Below are 6790 nucleotides of genomic sequence, written 5' to 3'. Positions count from 1 at the left end.
TTTTCCTTGAATGTGTCATTGAAAGGTAAATGATTGAATCATTTTAATGAAATAAAGTTTTTGATCGGAATATGAATCAAACCGAAAGACCATTTAACTATTAAGGGGGTTAATAGAATGAATCACACTTTTACCACTAAACTATACCCGCTACAGTGCAAATTATTATATCGGCTAGATCCTATACAAAAGTAAACGCAAAATAGAACGGATAATTGAAGGGAACAAATATTTCTGGGAGGGGTTATTCGTCTTCCTAGTCTTCGACACAAGAAAGGGGTGTGAAAAATCATTTTCTTGTGTCGAAATAATAATGATTCTTGATACTGTTCGTCAAACATTCCTAGTGTTAGTTTATATTTTTTACAGACGTATCAGAACGTTTTTTATAGTTATTACGTATTTTATTAACAAAAAAACATATATTTAGTTATTAAATGGATATCATAACATTATGATATTTTTTATAACATAAAATCTTAACATTTTCATATATTGACTTAATTGAAATTGCATGAAAACTACATATTCATTAACTAAAAAAAAATGAAAAGTAAAGTTGTCATATGTTAGATAACTCTACTAAATGATGCACATCTATGATTAGTGGAGCAGTACGCAGTACTACTTGACAAACATTGAAATCTATGTCTTTTAGGTGATTTAGAAGCTATATTTTAAGTTTGAAAGTCTTCTTAGGAGGGCAACATCACATGCATATTTCTATGCCTTCATGGGGTTAATGTCTTAATGATCGTCTTTTTTGTTTTTTGTTTATTCTGCCTGCATTTGTAGCCTAGTCCATAACCTAGAATTCATATTTGGAAAAACATATGAGTTGTTTACATAATCATACTCAAACGAATATGAATTACAGAATCAATAGAGATTCAAATCGAACCATAAAAAAATCAATTAATCAATTAATCAAATTTTGATGATAACAGATTTAAGCAAGAAAAACCATAAAGATCTGAAATGTAAAACATTCCTACATCAATCAATTAAATGCTTCCCTGAAAGGCATTCATGACCCATGTACCTTGCTTTGCATCCTGCCAACAACAACCAGTATACACACAAATACACATATTTACATAAAAATACACACAAATAAACAAATTCAAAACCTAAACTTGCCACCTCTATTTTTTAGACCACTATGGGATGATTTCTCTATACCGTTGCTAAAAAAAACACTCTGCAAAAAAGAAAAATAAAATAAAAAGGAATCATAAAAAACATATAATATGTATGAAATTCAAACCCTCAAGCTCAATGTACAACAACAACAAATCATTAACCATTCATACCCTCAATGAATGAAATATATTATATTCATTACCTTCATTCCCTCAACTTCCTTAAATCAGCTATGTGTATATTCACTACATCATACCAAAACAAAATATTAATATTATTTCCTTTATTCAATAAAACATGTAATTATTTAAATAAACATGTACATATAAACCATAGTAGAAAAGGAAAGAATAGGGGCAAACGGCAAACCTGCATAAGCTGAAACTCTATTTCAAGCCAGAGGGAAATGTATCCTGGATTTTCAAAAAAAATATCAAAGAGAACATGACAATCATGTAAAAAATAACAGAGAATCCCAATTAAGTCAAGTGCTATATGTTTCCATTTCTTATGCAGTTAATAAGCAGCAAATCGAAAGTTTGTGTGGAATGGGAGAATGTGAGGGACAGAGAGATATAGAAGCAAATAACGTAACCTACTTAGGAGAACCTCTTTGTCGATCTCACCCCTGCTTTCTTTTTTTCCAACAGAAAATCTTCAATACCCAAACATCTTCAAAACCCTACAACAATTTCACAAAAAAATATTATTATTTACTAATTACGAAGGAAAATCAAACTAAATACGAAGAACACAAACCTAGAGTTTTGGAGGTTTGTATTGGTGGAAACGATGCTTTAGGATTTTTGAAAGGCGGCGTGCGATGATGGTGCAGTTGTTAGTGGTCATTGCCGAAAACCTAGGCTAGGGCATCATCGTTGTTGAAGCCGACCCGGGCTTAAATGAAGCAAAGCTGAAGCGATGGTGGTTACGACGGTAAAGGTTGATAGTGGTAATGAAGGAGGCGCAGGGGAGCGGCGGAGAAGCGGAGATAACGTGATCATGTGAAGCATTTGAGATTTGGGCATAGGTTGGATGAAGATAGGCACCGAGATTGAGAGTTGAGATGCCTTATAAAGTATCTCTTATTGATCGATTCAATTGACACTTAGAATAAGGGAATGCGGTTTTTAGCTTTTGAAGTGGGTGCTAGGGTTTTAGACCGATTTGTGTCCATCTTTATCAAATAAGAACAACCCTGATGTGCTTAGCCTTGTTGTGCGGATTCGATGATGGAGACGTATGTGGAGGAGGGTAGAGGACGGCGGTGGTCATGATGCTGGAATTTGGTGGATCGAGGTGGTAACTGGAATTGGGTGAAGATGCTATATATGTTATATAAATTGTAACAGGTGTCGACTGATTTTGTTGGCATTCGGAATACTAGTTCAATATGGTGAGGGTCTGGCAATCGATTAGAATGAGTTTTCCGATTTTAACTATGCATTTGACTTTTTCTTATTAGACGTGATAAGATAAAGATCTGATTTTCTTTCTAATATGCATTAATTAATATAATATATTGCATAATGTCTTGTACCTCTTAAAATTCAGCAAAACATGGTAAATGTTTTTTAAAGTATAAAGTTATACCCGCACAATGCGACGAGCGGTTACGGGAAGATGGGTCACTTGACCCACCTAAAATTAAATAGTTTATGACAAGTCATATACAAAAAACATTTAGGACATACCTTAAATATTTTGAAGAAGCTATCTTAACGTGTTTGGTAAAAAAAGGAATAAAAAAAGATATAATCTAAAGACAATAAAGGCATATCATAACTGAGATTAACTAGTCCCATGTTAACTCTAAGAAAACAATGATTAAAAAGTTTTCTATTATAAATATATGTTTGTTCTTTCACATTTGTACAATATAAGCTTGCTAATGTCTGTTTAGACCAACTAACTCCAAGTATATGTTGTTTTTAGTAAAAAACAATTAAGGAATAAACGATTCGGGCTTAATCATTTCAACTACAATTTTTATACATACTAAAACATTTATTTTGCTTGGTGAACCAACTCGATTGAGCATATTTTTTAACCATACCGACTTTTAGTGAACCACATGGTTTTCCATTCTAAACTCGCCACTGATTTCGGTGGATAGTTTCTAAATAGAAGTTAAAATTTTTAATAAATAGATTTCTTGCAGCGATGTTTTATTGTGGAAACATGTAAAAATCCATGAATAATACAATGAAGTGGACGATGATTGCACATGGTTGGGTTAAAAATAAAAGTTTATTGTTTTCTTTTGTCAAAATTAAAGATATGTTTTTTTTGTTTCAAAATATTTTGTATCATATAATTTTATTTTTAACCCAAAATAATAATACAACTTATATGTTAAACGGAAAGAACATACAAAATATTTTGAAACAAAAAAACATACCTTTAATTTTGACAAAAGAAAACAATAAACTTTTATTTTTAACCCAACCATGTGCAATCATACCTTTAATTTTGAGTAAAAAGTATTTTGGTATTTTCTTGCTAAAAATCAAAATATGTCCATATTTTGGAGTTTTAACAAAAATAGATTGAATTACACATCTAGGCCTTTTATAGGATTTTTGATATTATCTATATTTTTCTATTTTCTTTTTATACCGGTATACATATTAAGTTATAATATGGAGCATTTGTATTTAATAATTTATTAGGTATTAATCAATATATTAAAATAGTTGGTTTCCGGTCAATTTAAATTGAGATGTTTGATTTTTATTGTTAAGAATTATTAATCATTTAATTTGTTTTTATTTAAGACTTTCTTTCTTGTTTTGTCTAATATTTTCAAATATAAAAATAATAAAAAATTTCATGTAAAATGCAAAGTTTTATTTTCTTCATATTGAAATTATTTTTGATAATTCTTATTTTCAGATTTGATATAAATGATGTGTGTGTATATATATATATATATATATATATATATATATATATATATATATATATATATATATATATATATATATTGTAACAGCATGAATTTCAAAATAATTTTTGAAAATTATTAAAACATTTCTCATTTAATTTTCATAAAAACATTAAGTTTAAATCCCAATTTATATCATACAAAATCCCAAGATCATATATATATCAAAAATCCCATGCGTGTGTACAGATCAAGTCGGCGCCTTCCCACGGTCATCGCTAGTTCCTGAAACAACAACACTAACACTGTAAGCACAAAACTTAGTGAGTTCCCCAAAATACCACATAAACATATATTAGCCACACGAGGCTATAACTCTATGGGTCCGTGCACCCAAGCTCTGTGAACCCTCAGGTTCTAACTCTGGGAACCTTCCGGTTCCAACTCTATAAACATGCACAACATAAATCACATAGACATCATGCAGTACAACCCATAGCATACACATACTCTGACACATAACTCTGATTACCTACTCAAGATAAAGTATAGTGAGAAGACTCACCTCGCGTATCTCGATAACTCGCGAATCCTGGAAATCACTCGTGCTCAATCCTCCGAGCTATAATCCTCCTATAACATCATATATCTCTTAATTAACACTTTTACCACTAAGGTTGACTACCCCTATCAAGTCAACACTGGTCAACTCTAGTCAACGGTCAACTTTGACCGGACTCGGCGAGTGCACTAGGGTGACTCGGCGAGTCTATACGTATTCACCAACTCTCTAGGATTCTCTTTTGACACGTCGAGTACTCCCCTGACTCGACGGGTTCCACCTGGCATGAATCGCGGGGCCACCACGACTCAACTCGTCGAGTCTCAAGAACAACTCGGCGAGTCCCATCTCAACTCAGTCCAACTGTCAACCCTCACTAACTCTCCCTGACTCACTGAGTCGACCCTTAACTCGACAAGACCACTCGCTGAGTGGTTAAAGACAATCTTCATGCTACTCGCCGAGTCTGTTCTTCAGACTCGGCGAGTCCATGCCATGCATCAACTCAAACTAGCTTCTGAGGTCAGATCCGCACCATCCACTCATAGATCTGGCCCTCCTAAGCTTATTCATCACGTAAAGTTCATATCTTGGTTACCATACAACACCTACAAGGCTCTTTTGGAGAAATAACCTCTAAAATGGCAACCCTAGCCTCCAACCCAAAAGGGAGGACATAAAGCATGGCATTAGGGACTCTCTGGACCTACTAAGGTCCAGATCTAAGCACCATATCCCCATGGGACCTCTCACACTTCCAATACAAAGCAAATAAGGCATGAAGAAACCCTATATTTGACCATATCACAAAAATACGGAAATAAGCTCTGAATGATACCTCAAGAAGCCTCCTCAGATGAAATGAAAGAAGATCCCAACTCCCCAACTCTTCTAGCTTGACTTTCCTCTTCCTTTCTTGCAAAAACACACAAATTTGGTGAACAATAGCCTCTTATCTCACTCACACGAATCCCTCAGCTGCTTTGGTGCTCTCAAGATCCAGGTAGCCGCAATGAAGGGCCATAAGGTCCTTTAAATAGGGCTTAGGACCGGGAATTTAGGGTTTCATTAAACAGCAAGGACTCGCCGAGTCCATTCCTTGGACTCGTCGAGTCCGGGCGCGAACCCGCGTCCTGAACCGCAATCCTACTCGGCGAGTTTGAGCTCCAACTCGCCGAGTCCCCTCACAAAACTCCAAAAATATGAGCATAAAAGATACCTGGAAATCCGGGCTGTTACAATTCTCCCCCACTAGAACTAGACTTCACCCTCGAAGTCTCGCTCTGCAAATAGCTCCGGATGCTGCTCACGCATCTCACGCTCCGGCTCCCAGGTCATCTCCGATCCCCTTCGATGCTGCCACTGAACCAACACCAGGGGTACTTCCTTGTTCCTCAAAACCTTGATTTTATGATCTCTGATGGACACTGGTCTCTCGGCATAATTCAGGCTAGCATCCACCTGAATATCCTCTAATGGAACCACTGCCGACTCATCGACTATACACTTCCTCAGCTACTACACATGAAAAGTGTCGTGAATCTGCCCCAACTCTGCTGGCAAATCCAAACGATAGACTACCCGGCCTACCCTCGCGATCACACGGAATGGACCAATATACCGGGGCCCCAACTTGCCCCTCTTCCTGAATCGAATCACTCCTTTCCAAGGAGAGACCTTCAGGAGAACAAAGTCGCCGACCTGAAACTCAAGCTCGGATCGGCGCCTGTCTGCATAACTCTTCTGTCGGCTCTGAGCGGTCAACAACCTCTGTCTGACCTGCTGAATCTGCTCTGTCGTCTGAAGCACGATCTCTGTACTGCCCATCACCCGCTGACCGACCTCTCCCCAACAAATAGGGGTCCGACACCTCCTCCCATACAACAGCTCAAAGGGTGGCATACCAATGCTCGAATGATGGCTGTTGTTGTAGGAAAACTCTGCCAAGGGTAAATACGCATCCCAGCTACCCCCGAAATCCAACACACACGCCCGGAGCATGTCCTCAAGCGTCTGAATCGTCCGCTCACTCTGACCGTCTGTCTGGGGATGATATGCGGTACTAAAATGCAGTCTAGTACCTAACTCCTCATGAAATTTCTTCCAGAATCTGGAAGTGAAGCGCACATCACGGTCCGAAACAATCGAGATCGGCACCCCATGCCGAGATACCACTTCCTTCACATACACCTCCGCCA

General features: G+C 36.7%; 1 long non-coding RNA gene across 2 annotated transcripts; it reads right to left on the bottom strand.

Moving 5' to 3' along the window:
• Positions 1-903: 903 nt before the first annotated feature.
• Positions 904-2444, bottom strand: LOC145050355 (uncharacterized). 2 transcript variants are annotated; one of them, XR_013683406.1, is made up of 6 exons: positions 1903-2444; positions 1743-1825; positions 1513-1556; positions 1346-1388; positions 1144-1201; positions 904-1055 (listed from the first exon to the last, which is right to left on the bottom strand). It is a non-coding gene; the product is annotated as an uncharacterized LOC145050355 (long non-coding RNA). The 2 variants fall into 2 exon arrangements; XR_013683404.1 differs by having other exon boundaries at positions 975-1201; positions 1903-2038.
• Between the last annotated feature and the right edge of the window lie 4346 nt (positions 2445-6790).

The sequence above is a fragment of the Lactuca serriola genome, chromosome 1, assembly GCF_051521515.1.
Source record: "Lactuca serriola cultivar US96UC23 chromosome 1, Lser_US96UC23_V15, whole genome shotgun sequence".
Lineage (NCBI taxonomy): Eukaryota > Viridiplantae > Streptophyta > Magnoliopsida > Asterales > Asteraceae > Lactuca > Lactuca serriola.
The sequence above is the reverse complement of the archived record's forward strand: the minus strand, read 5'-3'. Positions and strand labels throughout refer to the sequence as shown.